Source organism: Microcebus murinus, chromosome 6 (assembly GCF_040939455.1).
Source record: "Microcebus murinus isolate Inina chromosome 6, M.murinus_Inina_mat1.0, whole genome shotgun sequence".
Classification (NCBI taxonomy): Eukaryota; Metazoa; Chordata; class Mammalia; order Primates; family Cheirogaleidae; genus Microcebus; species Microcebus murinus.
Genome location: NC_134109.1, coordinates 47,726,950 through 47,753,952, shown reverse-complemented (window position 1 = coordinate 47,753,952; position 27,003 = coordinate 47,726,950). Strand labels below are relative to the sequence as shown.

The 27,003-nt window shown below is 45.5% G+C and overlaps 1 pseudogene; it reads right to left on the bottom strand.

Annotated features, from left to right (window-relative positions):
• Positions 1-21,959: 21,959 nt before the first annotated feature.
• LOC105867633 (uncharacterized protein encoded by LINC01588-like) lies at positions 21,960-26,494 on the bottom strand (annotated as a pseudogene).
• Between the last annotated feature and the right edge of the window lie 509 nt (positions 26,495-27,003).

Sequence of the window (27,003 nt, the reverse complement as noted above, 5' to 3'; positions counted from 1 at the left end):
TGAGAGGTGTTTCATTTAGCTACTGCTGAATAATAAGACACTCCCCAAACTCAGTGGCTTAAAACTATATTTTTATCATTTCTCATAGCTCTGCAATCTGAGCTGAGTTCATCTGGGTGGTTCTTCTGTTCATGGAGTATCTGTTTGGCTTGGGAAAAGCCCAGAAAACTTCTTCACTCTCATATTTGGTGCCTCCAGCTGAGAAAAGTATACTAGCTGGCTGGCTGGACCTCGCTCTTTCTCTTCATGTAGACTGTGTGTGTGGATAGTTTGGGCTTCTTCTCAGCATGGTGACACCTTAATGTGGTTGGACTTCTTACATGTGTATGGCTTCCAATTGTGAGGAAGAGGGATTTGCCATTGCATTTAGGGTCTGGGTTCAGATGTATCAGATCATCATTTCTGACACTTCTGATCAACTGTACTCTGTTTATTAAAGCAAGTCTTAAGGCCAACCCTGAGTCAAGTGAGAGGGACTTCTTGATGGGAGAACCAATATGCACATGGAGGGAGAGATGAATTAACAGTGACCATCTTTGGAGACTACCCACCACAAAGGTAATAAGGGAGCAGGTGAAGGACGACCTTGTCTACTTCAGGTAGGTTGACAAGATCACCAGATCTGGGGCATCTTACCTTGCTTCATATTTGGAATCTGAAAGGAGAATGAATGTCTCTCGGGCTGCCCTGACTCATCAGAGTGGAACACAGTAGTGTGATTAGACAGAGGCTTGGCTTCTCTGAACCCATTTCAGATTCATGTAGCATGGACTGGACTCAGAGGGTCCCATGTGTCATGGGAGACGGTTGTGCTGAGAGTCAGAGAGCCTGCTCTGGGCCCTCAGTGGTAAAGGCTTGGTAGGAGTGCGGATTCTCGGGCCTCAGGTGGCGTGGGAGACAGGGGCAGGGCAAGCTGAGCCAAGGCTGCGTCTACCTGGGGGGGGGGGATCACCAAGCCTGGCTGAGACGGAGAGACCAGAGGAGGAGTTCTCAGCCACCCTGCAGCAGAGATCTGCGAGGATCTAGACAACACAGTATGGATGCCAGCCATCCTCTGAGTCCCCACCCACACCTACAAGGTCACAGAGGACAACACCCCTCCCTCCAAAGGAGTTATTCAGCCACCATCTCGGAGAACAGCAAGAGGAAGGAGCAACCACCTGAGAGACTGAAGTTGCACCCAAAGGGACAATGGCATTTAAGTTACCTCTTTATAGCATTTCCTGGATTACATGAAAATTTGCCCAGCAAGAGAAGTTCCTCAGGAAGAATAGATACATTATAAGGAAATAAGGAAGCCATGTTACATAAAATTACAGAGAAAGAATAGGAATAATGACAAACTGAGGATAGCAGTTGCCTCTATGGAGAGGAAGCTTCGACTGTCCTGCTAAGGTTTTATTTATAGTTAGGGGATGGGTACACGTGTGTCATTATATTCTATATGCCATTTTGTGTTTTAAGTAGTTCATAATGTAACTTTTTAAAAGGCTACATTTCTGAATAGATCTGTGAGCCCCAACGCCAAGTTTAGGTCTTGAACAGATTGTATGGGAGTAGGGACATAGAAAGAGGCTTGAAACAGGACTCAGACTTACTGGCTGGAAAAATCTCCCTGGCTGGACTTGAGGGTGACACGAGTAGCTGTAGGGAAGCCAGCGAGGGGGCTGTCATCACAGCAATGCGGTGAGTGGGGATGGTGGCCTGACTTCCCGGTCGGTGGTGGTTAGGGTGGCTTATACGTCAAGTTGGTGGACTTGGCGATTAATAAAACGTGGGAGATGTGGGCAAAGTTTCTGGTTGAGGGAGTAGATGGTTGCGGGCCCTCAGTGCCAAATGACTAACATAAGAGAATCCAAGTGGAGGGTGTATTTCAGTGGAAAGGCGAAGCATTGAGTTGGGAAAGGTTGAGTTGGAGGTGCCCATGCAACCTCCTTTGGAAATGACTGGGTAGAGGGGGATCCTGAGTCTGGACTCCAGATAAGAGATCGGAGATCCCAGCATTGGTGCAAATTGAAGCCGTAGAAGCAGGGAGACGCCCTATGGAAGAGCAAGCAGGAGAGCAGAAATGAGGGCCCAGTATAGCTGGAGCACAGCTTTCCCTCCGCCTGAGCAGGGGAAGCCCACAGCCGTGCCCAGCTCTGCAGACGACACCTTTGCCATCCCCTTTGGAGCCCCAACCCTGGTCAGCAGAAAAACCACCACCCACCACCATCCCCTTTAGCAAGCTCCCCTCTCTGGCCACCCCCTGTGGGGGCAGTGCACCCACTGGGCCCCTCTCTTCCTGCCCTGCCCATTCCCTCTCCACTGGCTGTCTGGGTTTACCTGCCTGTGGGCTTGAAATATTAAAAGGGCCCTAGAGGCTCCCCCAACCCTAAGCGGATCTGGCTTGAGGTCCTTATCAGGAAACAGAAGGCCCAGCCACCCCCTGTGCCTTTCCCCTTCAAGGTCAGAGCCTGGTGAAGGCCCAGATCCAGGAGCCTCTTGTGAAGTATGAGCCGTGGTCCCCCAGGTTAGGGGACAAGTTTCTCCAGGAAAATCTGCCGTGTGGAAAAGACAAGGAGAGTGAGACGATGGGAGCTGCTGGGTGCAGCTTGGAGACCCCTCGGCTGCCTTGGCTGCTGTCTACTCGCTCAGCCATTGGGTACTCACCCTCCTGTTTGCGCCAGGTGGTCCAAGCTGATGGCCTTTATTCTCCAGATGTGCTGTTTAGGTAGCGTGCATCCTGGTAGCACTGCCATGTGCCTTAGATTTGAATTTCTCAACACTGGGCACTGTGGAAACCTCACAGCCCTGAATAGCTGGTACTTTATTGGTATTTCTCTCCCCTTGCCCCCTTCCTCTTTTGAAGAAGGAATATAACATTATTTCCTTCAGGGGGATGGGTTTGTGGGCAATAGCAGGAACACACAGAAGCTGGTCACAGCAATTTTGGTTGACAGTGAGGTTGGAGGGATTACAGCCTGGCTGGCCCGTTGGCTTGGGTCCCTCGCCTCCTTATTTATTTACTTGTTTGTTTATTTATTGTTATAATAAATGCAAGATAGCGTCAGCCTTTGTTTGCCCCTATTGACAACCTGAGCATCCTCTCTTCTACCCAGACCCTGTCTCCTTGAACTGGAAATCTGTTTCTTAAAATATGGATTCTGAAGGTTAGATTCTGAATTAGACAGAGACTGCTCTGAGCTCTAGGGAAAAAAGGTTTTCTGCTCTAATTTGGAATTAAGGGAGTTTGGGAAAAGCCAAAGCAACAAAGTCGCATTTCAGAAATATCCATCTCTCAAAGCATTTTTCCAAAAAAGCAGATTTCAATTATGGTATGAAAATGTGTCGTGGGAATAATAGAGGGTTTCGGTTTACCTAATAATAACCCTGCAGTCAGGAGTAATACAGCTAAGCAATAAGAGAATCAAGAAAGAAAAGTTCTCATTTAGAAATATTTTAATGAATCACTCCAAACTGTCGTGACATCTACTCTGGAATCTTAGAATTGCTTTAAGGCTGATTTACTTGCCAGCACTTTGCAACTCACTAGTATAAATGGTAGCCTTCTGCTATGCCAAGAAGAATACGTATGTACAAAGAGGCGATCTGAATTCTTGGGATCTTTCTTTCCACCCAATAACTGGGCTTTTGTAGAACTTTTCAGGAGATATCAAAAGGTCTATCAGTTAATCTTGCCACCTTCAGCCTTTGAATATGAGCCATCTCAGACAGCAGGGCAGGCATTTCCTTTCCAGACTCCTTTGGAAACCTGCTCACTGCTTTGGTTTCTGGTTTCCTTACCGTGAACACCTGATGTTTCTTGATGTGCCTTCTAGCTCTCAAGACCCACCCCTGCACCCCCAGCCACCTCTCTTACCCCGGGCTTGCCCTTCTGGGATGGTAGCCTGCCCTGGACCTTCCATCAGTCCATGTTCTAGGCCAGGTGTTAACAGCCAGCCAGTCTGATCAATAAACTGGGGAAGGGTTGTGCTAGTGGGGTCCAATAGTTGCATTTTCCAGTTAACATATTTGTAATTTACTAAGGGTCTCTGGGGTGGGAGGGAATGTTAATTTAAAGGGATTTCCAGACTGGGCACAGTGGCTCACACCTGTAATCCCAGTACTTTGGGAGGCTGAGGTGGGAGGATCACTCAAGGCTGGGAGTTTGAGACCAATCTGGGCAAAATAGTGAGACCCTACCTCGAGAAAAATTTTTTTTTTAATTTTTAGCCTAGCTTGGTGGCATGTGCCTGTACCCAACTACCAGGGAGGCTGAGTCAGGAAGATCCCTTAGCCCAGGAGTTTGAGGCTGCAGTGAATTATGATCATGCTACTGCACTCCAGCCTAGGTGACAGAGCAAGACCCTGTCTCTAAAAAATTTAAAACATTTTTTTTTATTTTAAAGGGATTTCCAGACATTGAAACAAGCCAGGGCATGCATGTGTGTGTCACAGGAGAGGAAGAGAAGAAAGAGGCCAAGGAGGAGGAAAAGGGGAGGAGGAAGAAGAGGAACAGGAAGAAGAAGAAGATAGTGACCACCACTTATCAATTCATCGAAAAGGACATCGAGAACACCCATTGTCACTCCCATCCAGACATGACCACTGCTAATACCTTGGTATATATTCTCCCAAGCACCAAGTGTCATAGATCTAAGGGAACATCTTTCTCTCTAGCAGTCAAATTGAGACACTTTTATCATATAACTTTCAAAGAAAATTGCACACAGTTTGTTTATGTACCATTTAGTAACACTTACATTCCTTGTTCTAGTTATCCTGCTTGTAGCAATCTATCCTAAAGAAAAATCTAGATTAATAAAAATAACATCAGCCACCATGTATTGAATGTTAATTGTGTGTCAAGGGTTTTATACACATTGGCTCATTGAATTCTTACACTGATCCTGCAAAGTATATAATATCATCCCTTCACCTGAGACTGGAGAGATTGAGGATCTTGTCCACGGAACTCTGCTAGCAGGTTGGTCTGGACCTGGGGCACAGTGCCGTACCCCAGGGTCCCCTCAGAGGTAAGAGTACCCCCTTGTCCCAGAGTTTCCTGTCCTCCATAAATGCTTCAAAGGCCTTGGGTGGGAGGAACATGATCCAACGTCCTGCCCTCACATCCAGGGCTGTGTGGCAGCAGGGGACAGTGCCTGCAGTGTCTCCCGCCTGCCTAATTTCCTCTTCCAGGAAGCCATCCCTCACCTCTCGGACAATCTTGTCTCTCCTTCCCCGGTGCTCACTCAGTGCTTCAGAGTTACTTCAGTCTAGCACACAAAATATTCTACTGCCTCCCCACTCACTGGTCACAGTGTTTCTTAAAATGTGGTTGAAGGTTCCAATCAGAATCATCTAGGGGACTGTTAAAAGTGCAGACGTACTGAATCACACCTTCTGGGCCAGGTTTTCTTGCAGCACACTAAAGTGAGACAGAAACGACACAGGCGTCTAAGTCTCCTAAGAGCAGGGACCTTGTCTCAGCGTCTTTTGTGTTTCCCACAGCACTTAGCTCAGCGACACACAGTGCTTGGTGAACGCGCAGCTGTATTTCTTAAGAAGGAAAGGAGAGTGAGTATGGTGGGAAAGTGGGATTCTAGGTGTGGAATAACTGAAGAGAATACGACTAGAGAGCGTTGTATTTGCAGGAGAATGAAGAGATAAGAGACCTCAGGACCGATTTGGGATGCCCGCCCTTGAGGTGCTGTGAGTGTTTGTAGCAGATATCCAGTCAGTATCTTTTCCCCTCTTTTTTTCCACAGGCACAGACTTTAGAAAAAATTTTGAAGCCTAAAATTTCAATTCCAGAATGCGTAATTGTGCATAAAGTGGGTCACAAGGAAGTGATAACTACGGCACAGACTATTTTAACTGCTGAATCAGAAATCTCTGTGCTACGTTATGAAATATGCAGGAAGGAAAATAAGCAGATGATAGAAGTGGAAGGAATCCTAAAATAATATTTTCACAAACAAATTCTGGCCCAACACACGTTTGGGGGGCTGGCAGAGGGGGAGCTTCAATGATACACATTCCTGAGAGTTGAAGAATTGGAATAAAATTGCCAAAGTCGAAATCTTTCCAAATGACGTAGGATTTCCTGAGGCACGAAGCCACTCAAAGCCACAGCCCAAGAGGCTTTGGCAGCATGGGGGGGGGGGGGTGTAACTTAGTCACTCTGCTTCACAGCATGGGCAGGCAGGGCTTGAAGAAAGCAAAGACAAAACAAAATAAAATCCACAAACAATTTCAAAACCTGTCCTAGTTTCTCTTCCTAATGCAAACAAAACACACCTTTTTGGTTTAATTTGTTTCATGAATTTTTGTTATTGTGTTAAAATATACATAACATAAAAATGATCATTTTAACCTTTTTTGAGACAGAGTCTCACTTTGTTGCCCCGGCTAGAGTGCTGTGGTGTCAGCCTAGCTCACAGCAACCTCAAACTCCTGGGCTCAAGCGATCCTCCTGCCTCAGCCTCCTGAGTAGCTGGGACTACAGGCATGCGCCACCATGCCCGGCTTATTTTTTCTATATATTTTTAGTTGGCCAATTAATTTCTTTCTATTTATGGTAGAGACGGGGTCTCGCTCTTGCTCAGGCTGGTTTCGAACTCCTGGGCTTGAGCGATCCTCCCGCCTCAGCTTCCCAAAGTGCTAGGATTACAGGCGTGAGCCACCGTGCCCGGCCCATTTTAACCATTTTTAAGTTTACAATTCAGTAGCATTAAGTACATTTATAATGCACTTACCTGCCACAGTTGTCTATTTCCAGGAATTTTGCATCATCTCAAACAGAAACTCTGTATCCAATAAGCAATAACTCCCTATTTTCTCATCCCCCAGCCCCTGGTAACCACCATTCTACTCTCTGCCTGTATGAATTTCTTGTCCTAGACACCTCATATAAATAGAATCATGTAATATTTGCCCTTTTGTGTCTGGTTTATTTTACTTAGCATGATGCTTTCAAGGTTCATGTTGTAGCACGCAGCATGTAGCATCAGAATTTCATTCCTTTCCAAGGCTGAATAATGTCCCACTGTATGTATATGTCACATTTTATTTATTCATTTGTTGATGGACGTTGGACTGTTTCCACCTTTGGGTATTGAAAATAATGCTGCTATGAACACTGGTGTACAAGCATCAGTTCAAGTCCTATTTTTAATTCTTTGAGTACATACCTAGGAGTGGAATTGCTGAATCATGGCAAGTCTAAGTTTAATTTCTGAGAACCCCCAAGCTGTTTTCCACAGTGGCTGCACTGTTTTTACATTCTCACCAGCAATGCCTGAGGATTCCAATGTTTCCACATCCTTGCTGAGTTATTTTCCTTTTCTTAAAAAAAGTAATAGACATTTTAATGGGCGTGAAATGGTACCACATTGTGGTTTTGATAGCTTTGTAAGCAGAAATCATACTGAGGATGCCTATTATAGGTAATTTCTCATAGTTAAGGTTTTGTAATAGAGATTAGAATCATAACATGTACTAAAGATATGTAAATATATTTATAATTCATCTTATTTCACATACTATCTTCTTGTTTATCCTATTTTTGGTGTGAATATCTAAACTACCCTTGTATCATTTTATGTATTCATTAATTTTTCTTCTAGATACAAGTTTCAAAGTTTATATGACTTTTATTCATGGCATTCAAACATGTTCTGATGACAATTGTCATTATTCTGGTGTCCTATTGAACCAGCCTCTGAGGTTGAGTTAATTCTTTTGACTCCATTTTTAAGTTATGCAGCATTTTGTAGTCACCAAAAGCAAAGATGAGGAGTTATTTCTTTGAAATTGAGCTATGAAGTTTTATTTCTCTCTCTTCCTTTTCTTTTCTTTTTTCATATAGACAATGTCTCAAGACAGCCCGGCCTGGTCTCAAACTCCTGGCCTCAAGTATGTCTCCCACCTCAACCTCCCAAAGTACTGGGATTAGAGGTGTAAGCCACCAGGCCCAACTGTTTTCTTAAGACATTTACTGTAGTCAAGTGACAGACCTAATGTATCGAAATATTCTCTGTTAAATCTTAATTTTCTTTAAGTATTACAGCACATTTGAAAAGAGAGACCTTTCATGAACACTTGGTCAGCAAACATTTAAGGATCAACCATGAGCCAGCCATTGTGCTAGGTGCTGCATACACATTGGTGACTATACAAACCTCATGGCCTGTGGGGGGAGTTTGCAGAGATGGGATAGTCCTATTCTTATTGCTTTCTTGACTACATCTTAAGGGATAACTTTTGACAGTTCTCCAATAAATTTAGCCCAAGGTCAAATTATACTTTTTGAGTTGATTTTCACCCATTTTCTTTCCCAAAAGGGTTTGAATTAGTTTCCAAGAGATACAGACAATGATGTTTATATACAGAAAGGTAAAATCAGCATCAAAAGGTAGCAACAAGGCCGGGCGCGGTGGCTCACACTTGTAATCCTAGCACTCTGGGAGGCCGAGGCGGGCGGATTGCTCAAGGTCAGGAGTTCAAAACCAGCCTGAGCGAGACCCCGTCTCTACTATAAAAACAGAAAGAAATTAATTGGCCAACTAATATATATATATATAAAAAATTAGCCGGGCATGGTGGCTTGTGCCTGTAGTCCCAGCAACTCGGGAGGCTGAGGCAGTAGGATTGCTTGAGCCCAGGAGTTTGAGGTTGCTGTGAGCTAGGCTGACGCCACGGCACTCACTCTAGCCTAGGCAAGAAAGCGAGACTCTGTCTCAAAAAAAAAAAAAAAAAGATAGCAACATGTTAGCCCTAAATTGTATGTTTCACACAATTACTATTATGTAGTTACTATGCTTGATACACATTCTAGGGATGTGTTTGGTTGGGAAAAACCAATTAACATTGATTTAAACAATGTTAGTTGTGTAACATTGATCTCATATGACAAGAAGTTTCAAATGATGCAGTTCAAAGCTCGTGAAGTAACTATCAGGAACCCAGGTTATCTTTCTGCTCTGCCATCCTTAGCATGTAAGCGTTTGTCCTCTTGCTGTCACCTCATGGTCCCAAGACAGTTGCTGCACCTTAAGGCAGGAAGAAAGGAGAAAGGCAAAGGGTGAGGAGCTTTCTCCTCCTCTACTTTTTTTTATTCTCGAAGAAATAGCCTGTCAAGAACTATGAAAGTTCCGAAAGTTCCGAATTTTATCCTACTTACGCGCTAACAAGTTAGCCTGCCGAGGTTTCATGGATGCTGGCAAAAGATACGAGACTCCTGGGTTAGACACAAAGGACTTCATTAGTCAAACACAGCCAGCAGCATGAGCATCAGCATATTGGAGGCAGTTCTCAGTTCTTCTTGCCCTCAAGTCTCATGGGGGCAATACAGATAGGCCCACAGGAATTCCTGCACACACAGTGGATTCTTTACAGATGAACCCTGAACATAGGGATGCCAAATCTTATAATTGGTAGTAGGGCAAGCCTGCCCTTTGCTCTGGAGAGAAACATTATCTCTGTCTTCTAAGGGTCTAAGCAAGTTTTACTTTTTCTCTGGAGAGACAGTATCTCTATTTTCCAAGGCTATATGCTACACAAACATTCTGGAAAGACAGTCAAATAAAAGGCAGTCAGTGTCTCTGCTTGCAAGATATACAGAAATGTGAGAGAGCATGGAGAATTGTCTCCCAGCAATGTCCTTCTCAGGGACTTCTGCCTATGTATTACTGGCCGGGACTGTAACATGTGACCACCTGTAGCTGCAAGGGAGGTTAGGAAATTGAGTATTTTTGCTTGTGCACATTGTTGCTCTAGATAAAACTGTGGCTCCCTTAGTAAGGAGAGACAAGTGAGGGATGGAGCCTTGTAAGAGCAAGGCAGAAACTGTGCCTAAGTGTTTTTATATAATGTGTGGCCAAACGTCTTTTTTCCCACAGTGCAAAAAATTTTATGGCACTTTATTTATTGATTCTTCCTGAAATAACTTGTATAAGAAAATTTGGGCATTTAGTCTCAAACAAATATCATTTTACCAGTTTCAATAAGCAATTGATAGTTTAAGTCCAGAATTTTAATATCACAGCTGTGTAAGATCTAAATTGTAAAGGCCCATAATTCCGTATAACTCTCCCCCTTTTAAAAATAATCTGAATTAGTTATTTTTACAGATCATATGTTTGGGGTAAATTCTTTTAATTCAAGAAAAATTCTATGTCATGAATTTCTCCCAATCTTTGAGTATCTATATCTTAAACAACACATTCTACTTTGTGAACAGATAGGTGTTTAGAAAGAGGTTTATAAATATACCTTTTCTGGTTTCATTTATTTTAAGAGGATTTTTTCACCTCATGACAGTCATTTTAGGGCTGACAACGTTACCATGGTAACCATGTTCCAAAATTCTGGTTGCTAGTGAATATTGATCCTTAGCACTTCAACACCTCTCACTACCATGTTCACCTCTCTAGGTGAAGGCGGCTTTGCTCAGAGAACACATTTAGGTGAAGGAGTCCACACCCAGCGGCAGTTAGGTACTATGAAATAAATAAATAAATAAATCCCAGGAACCCAGTCTAAAGGTTCCATTGAGAAACCTACTCAACCCACATCACTACAGCTTTCATTTTCACCGGAACAGATAGGATCAAAACTTCTTTGTTTCCTCCTCAGCTGCATTGTGAGAGCTCAGAAGCTCAGTAAATGCAACACGTAAGGCTTTGATGGAAAATTTCAGATGTGAATGGACATGCCTTCCCCAGGGGCAACGACGTCTGTGAATTACTTTTCAAAGCCCTCACTGTATGATTTTGAAATAAAAATATACTTCTCTCCTGGAAGGGAAGGAAAAATTTTAACCTGCTTTGTCACTGGAACTTAATGATTGATCCAAACCAGAGTCCAGGGGCCTCCTGGAGGTGATTGTGAGGGGCGTAGCAGGGCAATTGCAGATGGAATTTGCCCTCTTCTCTATAAATGTGAGAGAAGCTCTCACCTTCAGCGAGATTTCGTGTATGGGAGAGGGGAGGCTTGTGAGAGAGAGCAGCTTTGAAAACTTAATTCTCCTTGCCAAGAACTAATGGACTGTCTTCAATGTGCATGAAAATACGTTCTGCACAGTGACCAAAGAAGCCAAATGAGGCCTCTACAGACCTCATTTGGCATCAATCTGTCTCCATGTGAGAAAGTCTGGATGTGCTTATTTTACTCTCTGCTGTAACTAAGAAAAAAACAAACAAAAGCTCTGCAAAGTTTCATTGAGACCACAGTTGGTCACAAAAAAGGAATTTGAACTAAGATAACGTTAGTTACATTTTATCCACATATTCCTGAAACCCACGTGCTCATAGTTAACAAATACGATTTAGCCCTTCACCATTAGATTAAAATTTAACCAAATCAGCAAAGACTTTGTGTCATTAAAAAAATCTACACACACACACACACACACATACACACATGCACACGCACTCACATGGAGATATCTTTTGATATCTCAAGAACTATTTACAGAATTCAAGGATTCTAAGACCAAGTGAGACATTTCATTTTCTTGTCATCTTTGTTCTTTGTTCGGAAAGGCAAATGTGCACTTACTGAAATGTAAATCCAGGGAGGCTGAGGCGGGCAGCTTGCTCGAGGTCAGGAGTTCAAAACCAGCCTGAGCAAGAGCGAGACCCCGTCTCTACTATAAATAGAAAGAAATTAATTGGCCAACTAATATATATAGAAAAAATTAGCTGGGCATGGTGGTGCATGCCTGTAGTCCCAGCTACTCGGAAGGCTGAAACAGAAGGATCGCTTGAGCCCAGGAGTTTGAGGTTGCTGTGAACTAGGTTGATGCCATGGCACTCACTCTAGCCTGGGCAACAAAGTGAGACTCTGTCTCAAAAAAAAAAAAAAAAAAAAAAAAGTATATCCAGAGAGAAAGTGCAGTAGAAGAAATTGTTCACCTGTTACTTGTATCAATAGCCAACGCTTATGGAGCTCTCTCAGTCAAGCACTGTTTATTCTTCAGTGCTTTACAAATAGGATTTCACTGAATGCTTATTAGAAGTCTCATAAAGTGAACAGTAGTACAGTCTCTATTTTCCAGCATTGGCAACTGAGAAACAGAGAAGTTAATTGACTTGCCCAGTGTCACACAGCTATCTGTATGGGACCATGCTGCTGTGTAAAATGATCCACGTGGTCCCCTGAGCTTTGTGGCTCAGGATGGTCTGTACAAAAAGAGAGGAGAGACTCAGGCTGTCGTATACTGGGAGGGAAAAAACAAAGGGAGGCTCTCAAAGTCAAGGGGAGGACAATGTCTCCAAGGACAGTACAATTTCTCATCAATGAGGTGCTGCTCACGCTCCCCAGCCTGCGAGGCCTGTCCAGGGTTTCTCTGCTGCCAGGGTCACGCTATTCGACTGCCCGCAGGGGTGCTGCAGCCCTGGAAAGAAGCCCAGGCTGCAGGGCTGCCAGAGACCTGGTCGGCCCTCTACCCAAAGGCAGAGGAGGATGCCATTCCTGGGTAAATTCTCCTTCAAATGACCTTTCTGAGATAAATCCCGTCTGTTTCAGTGTGTGCTTTCCTCAGGATATCCATCCTCTCCAGCTCCAAAAAGCCTTGTCCTCTGACATCTATCCAGTTCTCCCAGTGGCCGTGGACACTGGTGACTGTTTGTGTTTAGGGGAACAGAGTCACTCCCAGTATTGCTTTTCTGGAAGGATCCTGTCATAGTGAAAATGGTGTGATGTTTGAGTACAGATTGGCTTATCAGCAAAATGCACCTCTTTTTAGTTTATGCTGCCTGTTTTCCCTGGAGAATGAAGCTCTGTTTAGTCCAAATAATATACGGGGAATGTTTGGAACTGTGATATAACCATCTGTTTGTTGGAAATTAAAAATCAGAGAGGACATATGCTAACATCTTCCTGTGGAATTTCTTTACCTGCCCTCTCAGTATCGTAATACAACCTCTTCTGTCTTAAACCTCTTTGCCATTTGTCATTTGGTCGTTAAAATGATGAATGCCTCTGGCTCTAAAATATGCATTATTAGAATCATTTGGCTTTAAAATATCTGAGTGTCTCTAATAAAAGGGATGACTAGATAAGTAAACAAAATTTATAAAATCCAAAGTCAAGTCATCTTGGTTAAACCCATAATATCAGGTCTCATAGGTTCAGTTTTAAACCAATGATTTAAGTATAATTTAGCTGTTCCTCTGAAGACTTCATCTTAAAAAAAAAAAGTCACAATTGGGGATAATTGTTCACATCTGCCTGATGTTTCTATTTGAAAAGACAGAATGTAAAATTATGAGTTACAATAGCTTTCAGTTTATAATTAAAATCAAAATGGGAAGATTCAAGTAAATGAAAGAACTAGGTAATTCCGAAAGGTATTCTGTATATGAAGCCCCAAGGTAACACATTTTGTTAGCATTATCAGACACTGGGTCTTTTTTTCTCCTTATTTCTTCTGCTTTTGTGCAGGTGGGGTGGGGAGGAGCAGATGTTCTTCTGTCTCTAGTGAGACAGTAATTCACTTCATTACTATTGTTTGACTTTGCCTGTTTGTGCCCTTCGTTGCTAACATAGGCTTTCAGTGCTACCAATGGGGCCTGATATGTACAGTAAGGGGCCACAGGCCTTGAGAGAACTGAAGAAGAAATCATTGCCCTAGCCCCTCACCCAGTCACCTGTTCCCAGGCAAAAGCAGACCCTGTCATCCATGGTGCTTTGGAGAAGACCAGTCCCACTCGGCTGCTTTGCTGACCACAGTTACCCTAGGCCACAAGTGCCTTATATGCTAGATTGAGAAAGCTAATGCCAGAAGGAACTTAGAAACTGACCCACTGCAGAGCAGACCTGTGTTGGAAAGAGCATAGTTCTGGCTGGGGCATGACAGAAGAACTTCAAGTATGTGATGAGTTAAACCCAAGGGAAGATTCTAATGAAAGACTAATGTGATCTAACAACAACAACAAATAAAAAACAGTAGGTGCTTGGTGAATACTTCTTAGCTGGAAAAATTAGAAGATGCTGGTCAGAGGATCCTTAGGAGGAAAAAACGCAGCTTTCAATGTTAAGGGTCTATGGAGAGAGTAATTGCAGCTTGAACATGGGGTCTCCTTGGAGGAGCAGGCACCAAGTGGCAGATCTGAACACAGAAACTTGGCTTGTTTGTTAAGTAGTGTGGGGCAGAAACTGCCAGTTGCCTGTCCAGTACCCATTCTTCCCTTTTTCCTTAGTCACACAACCCAGGTTTTAACCTGGTGGCAATGTGCTTAGCTTAAGGACTGCACTTGGCAGCCATGTTTGCAGCCGATGGCCAGTGGCAGAAGTTGTTGGGAGAGGATAGACGACTGATACACTTCTCTTTCTCCTTCTCCCTTCCTTCCGTGCCTTCCTGGAACAGGAAGACCAATCTGATGGCTTGAGCACTGGCTGCCACATTGGGCCATGAAGTGATCCTGAAGATGAAGCCATATGCTAAGGATGGCAGAACAAAAAGACAGAACTTTGATGACACCGTACCTCCCATACCAGCCAGACTCCAGCTTTCTTTTACATGAGAGAGAAATAAGCTTCTATTTTGTTGAAACCACTGTTACTTCTTCATTCGCCTGGGATGTCACAAGCTTAAGGATCTTGGTAAGGCTTTGACAGAAGAGTGAAGAACTGGGGTGTTTTAGTTTGCTTATTTGTTTAAGTTAAATACACTGTAAAATAAAGTGATTTAAATGACAAAATATAGTCATAAAAGGGAATCAAGGGTTATATATTATTGTATTGTGTATTATTTGGCTTAAACAAAAAGAGTCTTTATTTTCTCACATAATTGAGAAGGCCAGAGGTCGAGTGGGCTTGACATAAGGCCTGATATAGTAGCTGAATGAGTCAGTGAAGACTGTCTCTTGCTGTCTCTTAGTCCGCCATGGTGCTGGCTTTATTCTTAGGCTGTCTTGCCTGCTGATCACAAGATGGCTGCCAGACACAACCTGAGTTACATGCATCCTCATTCACGTCTCCTTAGAAAAAGGAAACTTTTTCTCCCAGAAGCCCCTAGCAAAGTCTCCTTGTATTGGTCTGAACTAGGTGACCACCCCTAAATCAATTTCTGGAGCTAGAATGACGGGGCCCACTGGTTGGCTTAAACCTACCAAGGTCTACCCAGAGAACTGCAACTATGTAATCCTGACAACCGCATGGCTGGGAAGTATGGGACACTGCTGGGAAGGAGAAAAAGGAGAATGCATGTTGTGAAGACACTATGTGTCTTATATTTATCCTGGTCATCCTCACCAGGTAGTGTTATTTCAGGGGCCTTAGGTTTTTAAAAGGCAGAGGTCTTTTGCTCCCAAATTTCATTTCGACTAGCCTGAAATCCAATATTAGACTTAACTGATATAAGGCATAAGATTTCCTGCAAAACTTTTGCTACTCTTACCTCCATTCATTAATTCAACAGTAGACATTTCTTGAGTGCTGGCTACATGTCATGCACTCAGCGGGTCTTGCCTGAGGACAAACACATAAGTCGTCAGGATCGGCGATGCCAGCACTTGGGGCACACATATTCCTCACGAAGGTCAGGAAGCAAGTGTGAGGTGCAGGAACTGGGACAGGTGAGTTTTGATAGTGATGAAGGAACGGGACTAGGAGTTGGGAACAGAGTGATGCCCAGACAGAGTACACCTGTGTGGGCCCCTCAGCGAGGACCCTGAGTAGATTGTTGGTTCTGGGAAGCTGAGAAAGGGAGAATGGGGCAAGCAATGTATTTGGGGGCTTGAAGCTGTGCCCATTTTGCAGGCTTACCAGGGCTGGCTTTGCAATCTGGGTGCTAGGGGTTAGGAATTCTCCGTAAGGAGGATGAGTAGAGTTAGTGGTTCTTAATTTGGCCTTTGGGAATGTTTGGGAAGTAAGATGCTAAGAGGTGAGAGTGAAAATCTCTGAAACTTCCAAGAAGAACCTTCTCCAATCCAGCTATCCCACTGCTCTCCCGACTCTGGAACAGCTTCTTGGGAGTTTTCAGTTTCTCATGACACAATTCTATTTTCCTACAAGAGTCAGAGAATAAGAGCTTCATAACCCAAATAGTTCACAGTATGGTATTTGTCTCTATTTAAACTCATCTCCCACAGGGTTCAATTAACAATGTACATGTCAAATTATGTCACACCCATTACTTGTTCTAATTTGGTCAGGCTGGGTCAGGCAGTCCCTGAACGGGGCCATTAACCTCCCAGCAGAGTCACGGCTCTGCGTCTATGCTGCCCTTGGCCTTGGCTGGGCTGGGGCGAAACACCTCACTAGGAAGTGCCCGGCACTGCTACAGAAAAGGTCAAGCTCATGATGACGGGGACCAGTCATCAACCCCTTTATCAGAGCTTCGCCCCTGGGACCATGTGGGTTGGAACCCCGGCTCTGTCATTTAGCACCCGGGGGATCATGGGCAAGTGCTTTAATTTTTCTGAGCCTAATTTTCCACATCTGCGAAATGGGAATACTTATAACACTTCATTTACATTTATACTTTTAATGTAATTTATATTTATTTCACTAGCGTCGTAGTAAGGGTCAAATGCCCTAACGTATATAAAAGGTTTGGCACGTGTGTGGCACTTACTAACAACTCAATGCCAGCTATTTAGTAGTAGTAGTATTTAATTTTTTTTATCTTGTTCAGTCCCTCAAAATTGGGATTCCTCCTGAGATAGTCCTCAAGAAATATTTCACCAGCCCTCCAGAAACTGGGAAAATACAGGCAGCCCTCGCTGGAAGGCATGGGCAGTAGTCGAGGACCCACAATGGCATTCCCACATCAGGATTACTACAATAATGTGTGTGGCAAGAACAGCCCTCACTTTAAGAATACCTCTGCGTGGGCACAGAAAGCCTTCTGTGATCAATCATTCAATTGATCTGCAGAGCCCCAAAGGAGAAGATAAGGGTGCCAGCCATTCTCTTGATTTTAAATAGAGGCAAACTGAGGCAAGGCGGAATCTCCACATGCACATACAGTACTTTCCCTCATCTCTCAAAGGAAAAGGGGAACTAATAATTATAGAGCTAGAGGCAGAATCTCTTGCCCAGACAGACTTGAGACTGAGGTCAATATTGGGAAAATTATCTGGGGTTAATTTACATGCACAAAGACTGCTTTTTTTTTTTTTTTTTTTTTTTTTTTTTGAGACAGGGTCTCACTCTGTTGCCCCAGGCTAGAATACAGTGGCCTCATCATAGCTCACTGCAACCTCAAACTCCTGGACTCAAGAAATCCTCCTGCTCAGCCTCCTGAGTAGCTGGAACTACAAGCATGCGCCACTATGCCTGGCTAATTTTTCTATTTTTCATAGAGATGGATCTCATTCTTGTTCAAGCTGGTCTTGAACTCCTGGCCTCAAGCGATCCTCCTGCTTTAGCCTCCCAAAGTGCTAGAATTACAGGCATGCATCACTGCACCTGGACTTAGACTGTGCTTCTTACCCTCTTTCACATCCAAAAATCTCTGGTGTAGTCTGGCAGCCCCATTTATGGGCACCCCCAGGAGGTAGTGCATTGTAGAAAAAGCCCTGGATTATAGTCAAGAGACCTGTACTCTAATCCCAGTCCTGTCAAACCAGCTGGGTGGCCTTGGGAAAGTCACTTAACCTGGTACTATACTTGAGAAACCAAGATGAAGGGTTTGGACTTCATTAGTGGTTCCCAAACCTCACTGCTCATTAGAACCCCTGTGTGTGTATATGTGGGGTGGGAGGTGGAGCTGGAACCTAGGAATCCACATTTTGAAAGTATTCTAGATGATTCTGAAGAGCAGTCTCACTGTTGGGAACCCTGAAACAGAGGCTGTCTAGGGTACCTCACAGGGCTCTAATGTTTTCTGAATCCAAAGCCCCTTTAGCACATTCTACACAATTCAGTCTAAAGGAGATGGCAGGGCTCACAGGCAGCCCCCCAGACCTAACTGGTGTGTGCTCCCAGGGAGCCGGCTAACATAGCAGAGCGTCTGGCTAGGCTGGCGTGAGGGGCTGCCTGTGTGCTTGGGCTCTGGGTCCTGTCTGTTTCTTGGCCAGTTTGGCTTTGGAGCCTGTGTCTTGGGGCCATTGGTGGCTGAACCCTGACTGTGACCATCCACTCACTTGCTCCTGAGGGTCCAGGGACTTCTTGCCATTGTGCTGTGGTCTGGAACATTAGATCCACCTGCCCCACATCCAAAGAGCACGTAAGGAACCCTAACCAGCCTCCCTGCATCCTTGAGGCCAGCGTCCCTCACGAGCTTTTGAACTCACAGTCATGTGTCTCCAACTGTCCCAGAGTTGCCAAAGTCCCAGTGTGAATAAGGAGCTGTGGAATGCTAAGGCTGAAGCTGTCGTGAGCTCTTCTTTCACAAGTTTCAGTCCTGCTATTCTTTGGCTTAGTAAACAGGGAGGAGGCTTTTGTGTTATGGGGGAGCCGAGGCAGGAAGAAACTATAGCTCTCAGGGATGACTTTGGTCCAGGAAATATGTGGCAGAGAGAACCGAGGAGCGGGGTTTCATGGTGGGAGCTGTGCAGTGGCCCCTCATGGCCTGCACACCCCGCAAGAAGCGGGTTGGGAGCTGCATGGACGTGCACTTGGGGGTCAGTAAAACCTTGTTTCTGAGTGTGTCTGGGATGATGTTTCCAGATGAGGTTAGCATTCGAATCGGGGGACTCAGGCAAGTAGATTGCCCTTCCCAGTGTGGGTGGGCATTGCCCAATCTGTTGAGGGCCTGAATAGAACAAAAGGCAGAGGAAGAAGGAATTTGTACCTTTTTCCCTTCCTCACTGCTTTTGCTGAGACATCTCAGCTCATCTTCTCCAGCCCTTGACTGATACCTAAACCATCAGCTCCCCTAGTTCTCAGGCTTTTGCAGTTGGTCTGAATCACACACCAGGCTTTCCTGAGTCTCCAGCTTACAGACAGCAGATCATGAGACTTCTCAGCCTTTATAACCACATGAGTCAACTATTCATAATAAATCTCCTTTTATACACGCACATACACACAGAGAGAGAAAGAGGGGGAGAAAGAGAGAAAGAGAGAGAGAGAGAGAGATCTCCTAGTGGTTCTGTTTCTCTGGAAAACCCTAATAAACAAAGAAAACCTCTAAGAGCCAAGCCTTGGCCCTGCCATTGTGCTTGGCTAGGACAAATGCAAAGGCAATAAGCTATGTAGAGACTCCCTTTGTTCCAGATGAGGAGGGGAATGTTTAGAATGAAGTCCCAGAACAGCCCAGTGGGGCAGGGTCCACGGCTTAAGAAAAAAATTCAATGTCAAGGTTGAGAATTTTGAGCCTAGTTCCTTAAAGTGTCCTGGACCAAGAAGAGGCATTCTTATCACCAGGCTGGGCTGTTCTGGATAAAACCAAACCTGCTTCTCTTCTTGGCAAAAGTCAGTGGTAATGAATGTCAGTAACATCCCAGACACCTGCTGGTGGGCTCCTTCCGCCAGGCAGCCAGATGGCTCATCATGACCAACACGCGGCCCTCCAGGCCCGGTGCCCTGGCTCGTTGGCAGCAGATGGCCTGGGGGACAGGGGCTCCGTCACATTGTTTAGAGGGTATCCCAGAGACTATTTTAGGATTAGCAAGCTCAAGAGACCCCAGGGAAGATCTCCTTAGATTTGAGTTGACCCAACTTAGATATTACTTCTAAGTGACATCTAAACTCTAGAAAAGTAGAATAAAATGGAATACTCATTACTAGGCAGGAAGTGGTTGAATTCTTTCTGTTACCATAATGCTACTATTTGGTATTATTTCAAGTAAATGATCGGTGTATAACTCAGAGGGTTTCAGTATTTAAAAGTAAATAAATAAGCAAACATACCACTGACCCTTCTCTAAATTGGTGGTTATCATCACACTTAATAACCGCCTTGGCGCACATCATTCCCTTCTGGAAAACCCGTCATCAGCAACTGGCAGGAACTCACGCTGTTCTTACTTAAATTTTTCTGTTAATGGATGGTTTGACTCAACTTTTTTTCCTTCGACTTTTAAGCAGTAGTAATTCAACCCTGAAAAGGAATGTAATGTTTATAGTTTATGTCTCTCCCCAGGAACAAAGAAATCTGGCCGGACACGCACATGTACAGCGTGGACCTGTATTTGCAGTTATGCACGATGATTTTTTAAGCTGGAGTGTGTGTTTGGGTGAGGCAGGACAACCAAGCTGCTTCTCCAGAGGAGGTGGTCCCCACTGTGGCTTTGTGTGGCGCAGGCCACTCCCCCCCAGTCACCCCAGACACACTGTGCTCCCACCCCCTGCCTCTACCTGCCTCACCAAGCTTTCCCACACGCTTCTTCCTTCACCTCTCTCGGACCCAGCCGGCCAGGAAGTCACAGCCACAGCAAAGAGGCTCCACACTGAGCATCCTCAGTGGCCCCACAGTGAGACCAGAGGCAGATGGTGGCATCTGAAGCAGCTCTGAGGCTTGAGGCCACTTCCCAGGACAATCATCTTTATACCTTTCATTTTGCTTTAGAACTCTGCAGCATTTGTTGACTTAACTGTGCTTATCAGTCTGAAGGTCTCCTGAAGGTTCTTCTGGTTTGCCACAGATGATAAGATGGCGGGTGAGACACGAGGTTTGGTAACACTAGCTCCCAATGACGCACGATGTAGATGATACATATGCAATTTGTCAGCATGAGTTTGGCCTAAACAGTTGCAAATACACCATCTTGAGCTGAAAAAGTGACTTCAATTTTTTTTCTTTTTAAGGAAAGAAAGTAATCCAATAAACACAAGAGGACGTTTACTATTTTCTAGGCATTATTGCAAGACCATGAGATTCAATGTCAGAGAACTCCTGCCCTCTGGAGTTTTACAGGTTAGCTAGTAGAAAGAAGTTTTTGCTAAAAAGTACAAATCCAAATTACTCTTGTTTCTCATATCTAGGGTTAGGGACCTTATATCTAGGGTTAAGCAGCTGTAGGCCAAGGGGTACACGGAGCCATGGGCTAAACACAGTCCACACCTTCCTGAAATCAAAGGTCCTCAAAGATTGGGAGGGAACTTTTTTCCTTTTTCAGTTAAAACAAACCTATTCTGGAATAGCACACAAAAAAACCACATAGCCCACCGCACCATTAGTGCAGCCCCTCCCCCACCCTCAGTGGCCAAGGGCACACACCACGGAGAGGACTGAGGGGTTGGGGCACTCAGGGAGGTGGACTGGAGCCCAGTGCAGAGGCACCACAGGGATGTCCCCAGGGAGTGAGGACCAGGACATTCCTGCCGAGCCCCGTGAGCCATAGATTAAAGGTAGAACCACAGAAATGTCTTGGGAGACATTGTAAACTTCCGCAGCTCTTTATGTTGTTTCAGAAATGAGGGAAAAACATTCACCAGAAGCTTCGGAGGGAGGAGACACAGTCTTTGAAGCAACCCAGGGGTTTCTTAGCTGGGCCTTGTCTGCTTTGAAGTTCAGTCCACTCTCCCCAGGAAGTGGGGAGGCTCGCAAGGGCTTGAAGCAGAGAAGTTCCACAGAACAGAAAGAGCAGAGGGAGGCACGCTGCGCCCCCCAGCACGGCTGCCTGGCAGGAAGCTCTGCTGAGTAACTTTGGTTTTAGTTGGAAATCTTCTGTCGTGTTCTCTCTGGGCAGGGCGGGGAGTTTGGGCTGCACCGTGGCCTGTGGGTTACATTTCCTCCTTCCTTGCAGTGGACAGGGATGGATGGCGGCGTGGGTGGATGAGGCAATGGGCCTCGAGAGGAGGCAGAGGTCACCAGAGAGGGTTTCAAATTCACAAAAGCATTTCTGCTACGGGGAGGATGAGGGACACTTGCCTACGGGACAGGCCACTGGAGATTCCAGAGGAGGGACCCGCCCAAGCCTCTAGACGTGTGGCTTTAATTATCCAGTTAGTCATAGGTTTACTGTCATCCAAGTTTAATAAACTTGACTGTGACCTGTGAGCAAAAAAAGTTGTTCAGGCTTTTTTTTTTTTTTTTTTTTTTTAAGGCACCGTGGGCTGTTCAGCAGGGTCCTTCCTTAGAGCCCACCAGCCCTGGAGAAGCAGACTGCTACTTTTTCTTTCCTTTCTTTGGAGCTTTGATCCTGTTCTCCTGAGGTACTGGCCAGTCCGGTTAATCTGGAAAAACATTTAAGAGCCAACAGTTTATAACCGCTCAGAGGGAAGTTGGGCTGGCACAGAGCACTGGAGAGTAGAACACAGGTTACCAGCCAGGGAGGGTGCGGGTGAGGTGCCGGGTCCCTGGCAGCACTGGGCCGCTCACGCAGTTTTACACGGGGAGCCGCAGGGCCCTGTCGCCCCTGGCCCCCTGCCCATGCCCCGGGAGAAGTGGGTATGTTTGGATGGCACCCTCCTGCATGGGAATAGGCAGGTTTTTGTAGCCCTGACCTTGCAGCTCAGCGTGCACAGCTTGGGCTTCCATTTTGGGAAACCTGATCCTTGGACTCGAACACTCTGCTCTTTGTGTTTGGCACAACAGGAGAGCCCTGCTCCTCGCTCAGCTCTGCCCAGCGCGTCTCCTGGCTTCGGCCTCCCTCCTGGGCACCTGATGGTTGTCGGTTTACTGTGACTCACTGCCATTATATCTGTCTGGGCTTATATTTCCAGCATCTCACCAGAGCTGCTATAACCCATCTCCCGGGCAAGGCTTTCCAGGCAGAGGCTGCCAGGCCAGCAGGAGAGGAGACCCAATCCATCTGTCAACATTTGAATAATTTCATCCACACATACTTCTCTTCCAAACACCTGGGCTATTTTCCTTTTCCTGAACCATGCAAACCCAAGGCGCCAGCCGGGCTGCGCCCTAGCAGGAGCAGGACACGTCACGTCCCCCCAGTGGTCCAGGAGCCCCACCACACTGGTTTCTTTGTGAGGTCATCTTTGCAGCGGTTTCCTGAGGCTCTGGCCTCCTTCCTGGTATCTTCACACATTCTATTAATAGTTTGCCAGACTTCTGAAGGTGTTTCAATTCAGCAACAAAATAAGGGCCTTTTGACTGCTCACTCCTGCACTTCACATTGTTGGGGGGGATACAGAAGTCCCCAGAGAATGCTCTGGAGGATACAGTATAGTTGAGTCATCCAAGATAGATTCCATCCAAAGGGAGCCCTAAAGAGAAAGAATTCCACGGTCAATTAAATTTGGGAATCTGCAGACTCTATCTCCCTCTTGGTGATTCAAAACATGTATTTATATAATAAAGGATCTGAGAAGTCCTGTAAGTAAATCCCGTTCCCCTTTTTAACCCACCATTTCCCAAAGTCAACATGATACTAACCATGGAATTCTTTTCGTATAACACCTAGTTATATCTCAAGGAACTAATTAATGTTTTTTGGAATATATTTTAGGAAATGATCTAACAGTGGTTTTCAACCTAAGGAGACACCTCACTCTCTACACAGTGTTTGGACATAGGTGGTGGCTTTTTGGGTTGTCGCAAAGGTGGGGAGGCACTACTTGCATTTACTGCATGGGGAGGCTAGTGGTGGCACAGTTCCTGTAACGCAGCCCTGTCCTAAGCCAAGAAGGATTGTCCTGCCTGAATGCCCACAGCGCTCCCGGCTCCACTCCCCCACCCATTAAGAAGCAGTGGTTGCACATGTGCTCAGCATTGTGTTCCAAAGCCCTCTCTGCAGGTTCAGACACCCCTTGGTGTGGTGTCTTCTTGGTCCCCCAGCTCCTGGCTTTCTCTTGTCCGGATGCCTGTGCGCTGGAGAGAGTTTGGTCTTGGCTTTCACGGATCTGATAGGAGTTAGAGTTTACAGAAGCAACCAGAGGGCAGGGTTCCATAGTTCCATGGTTCCATCTACTCTGGAGAGGAAAAGAGTGGTTGTTCAAGTGGTCCCTGAGAATAAGGAGAAGCTGCTCTCCTTTCTGAATACCCTTTCATCACCTCCCAGGGAAAGGGGGGCCAGTGGCTCAGGCCTAAGAGAAAACTCTCAGCACTTAGCAAAGGTCAGCAACTCGAGAAGGAAAATGAGAACGGCAAGGGAGGGCGAAGCACCCTCCATCCTTCGTGGCTAAGGCAGCGGAGACACCAACATCCACAATCTGCAACTCACAGTCAAGAGCACCAGTGTGTCCCTGCTTGTGTCAAAACAGAAAATGCCCATGGCAACTGGAGGGTGTGGCCTGAAAGGGCAGCGTGTGCTTAGCAAAGTAAGGGTGGCTCATTGGTACAGCACCCCACCCTAACCCCACCCAGGGAGCGATCTGGCCGGCCACGAGGGCAGCCCCCCGTGGCCCAGGCCATCCCTGCCCAGCCGGCTGCGTGTCCCCGTGGGCCGTGGTGGTTGGGGCGCGGGGAGGAGCCGCGTCTGGGTGGGTTCCCTCGGGGCCAGCGGGGAGCTCCGGGGCCAGATAATCACTTGCCACTCTGGCAGGCGCAGGCCAAGAGAAAAGAGCAATTTGACTTCTGGTGGGGAAGTGTGATGCTGGTGAGGAAATTCACCGTCAGCCTGCCGGTGACTCCTGTCCCGCGCCCCACCGGGAGCGCAGCCTGCAAGCACCACCGAGCTGGGCGCAGGCCAAGCCCCACTCCCGTTCTCCCCACCACCCGGGAAAGATGCACAATTGGGTGCTGGGCTCTGCGGCCGTCAAACCGATCTTCTCCTGGCCAGCGAACATTTGCGCATAAATTTCTTCTGTGTGCCCACTTCTCCCTTCCTCTTTCTCTCTTTCAGGATTAGTGTGGGGAAAGGAAAGTGGTACTTTTTTTAAAATTTATTTTAAAAATTACCTTTAGGATGAAATTATGCTGAGCGACTTATTCAATGGCCCATTTTGTTGACAAGGACACTGAGATCCAGGAAGATGAGATTTCCGGTGGTACTGCTGGTGAGCGGCCAAGCCAGGTAGAGCCCTGGTGGTTCCAGTCCTTAGGCCTCCCCATTCACGATTGTTTGCCCTTCTTTAATACCCCCTGAGGCAAAATTTTATTGATTTTTTTCCCTCTGTTAAGAAGAATTATAAAAAACTTGGAGAAAAAAGCAAAAAGTCCTTTCCATATTAAAGCAATGTCTAAGAAGTCTATCTGAGAGTCATCTGGCTACCTAAGGGAAGGTGACTTTGACTTACTATTTATTGTTAATTAGAGTCCAGACATTTATAACTCTGTAAGATGAGATGGTGCTGTGTAGAAACTGTTAAAATGTAAATGATTTTTTCTGTTTGGTAGAGATGCAAATGATTTCTATGCGGTGTAAAAACATAACCCCGAAAGTTATAGTTTTGTTGTCCTGTAGGACATTAACCAGTTTTGTATCTAACACTGTAGTCTGATTTCAACATTACTGTTTGTTCTCTGAGCGCACAAAATCTTTGGTCTCATATCCTCTTCTGAACCATATTTATCACCCTGCACGTTCCCTCCTTGATGCATTACTTGAATCATTGACGTGTACTCACCATCTCCCTCTATAGTCCCCACCAATCTATAGCTTTTTTTTTTTTTTTTTTTTGAGACACACTTTGTTTCCCAGGCTAGAGTGAATGCCGTGGCATCAGCCTAGCTCACAGCAACCTCAATCTCCTGGGCTCAAGCGATCCTCCTGCCTCAGCCTCCCGAGTAGCTGGGACTGCAGGCACGCGCCATCATGCCCAGCTAATTTTTTCTATATATATTAGTTGGCCAATTAATTTCTTTCTATTTATAGTAGAGACAGGGTTTCACTCTTGCTCAGGATGGTTTTGAACTCCTGATCTCGACCAATCCACCGGCCTCGGCCTCCTAAATCCTAGGATTACAGGCGTGAGCCACCGTGCCTGGCCTATAGCTTGAAATGAACACTAAACACCCATTGTTGATTCTCTGACCCAAGTGGTTCCTCTGGCGCATCCGCATGGCATCAGGATATATATTCTCCACCTTTGCAGAGTGAAGGAAATCTCTATGATTGTCAGAAATAAGCTAGAACTGTCAAAAGTGTATAAACTAGACATGTTACTCCAAGTAACCTCTGCCCCTCTGGCCTCACATTTTAATCATGCCGTGCCTGTGACCTGGGGCCAGGAGTCTGGCCCTCAGGATGCCTGCCATGGCCGTGCCCTCCGTCCCTGCTCAGAGCCTCTGCCCACACACAGAGTCATGCACACGACCTCCGGCTCTGGGCACAGCTGCATGAACTGTGGCCTTGCACCTGCCCCAAGCAGCAGCCCTCTTTCTGGTTGGTGAACCAGTAAACGAAGGCTCAGCCCAACCAGAAAGTGACATTCTCTGTCTTGGCAAACTTGACAAGGAGACTTAGAGTGAATACTTAGTAGTAAAAGAGAGGGAGATAAAGCGTGTATTGAAGGTCATGAAGCAGCAGGCACTTAAAGAGGCAGCAGGAGAACAGTGGCAGAGACGGAATAGTCAAGTTGTCCCAGTGGCTGAGCTGGGAGGCGCAATGGATGGTCCCTGCTGCTGGTGAGCTGGGTTTGATCTTGAAGGACCTCTTGGTTCCTGAGCTATGTGCTGGGCTCTGTCGGGCTCCACACGGGTTCTGTTGCTCCTCTTTCTCCAATAGGCTGAGCTGTGTGGCTTTTCCTGGGTTGCCATCAGACCCATCATTTGGTCTATGGTCCTTACTTTTTGTTTCTCATCTATTCCATATTTCATGTGATCCATATGTTAACCATATTAACTGGGTTTTTCAAATTTAATTTTTTTAATTGACACATAATAATTGTATATATTTATGGGGTCCATAGTGATGCTTCAATACACATAATGTATAGTGATCATATCAGGAATAGCATATTCATCATCTCAAATGGTTATCATTTGTTTTTGTTGGGAACATTCAATATCCTCCTTCAACTATTCCTTTACTTTCTTACCCACAAGTGGCTTCAAACCACATGATGCTTAAAAGAACCCAGTGAGTCTCTGCTTCTTCCAATCAGAAGACCTTGACTCACACTCTCACCTTTTCTAATAACTTAGGAAGTTAAATAATAATAAAAGAATTATTACCTTTTTCTCAGCCAACTCTCTCCAGTATCATCAAAGATTTTCTATTATAGGAAGGAATAAGTTTCCTTGGTTAGACATGCCCTTCTCTGTTTCTGTCCATTCAT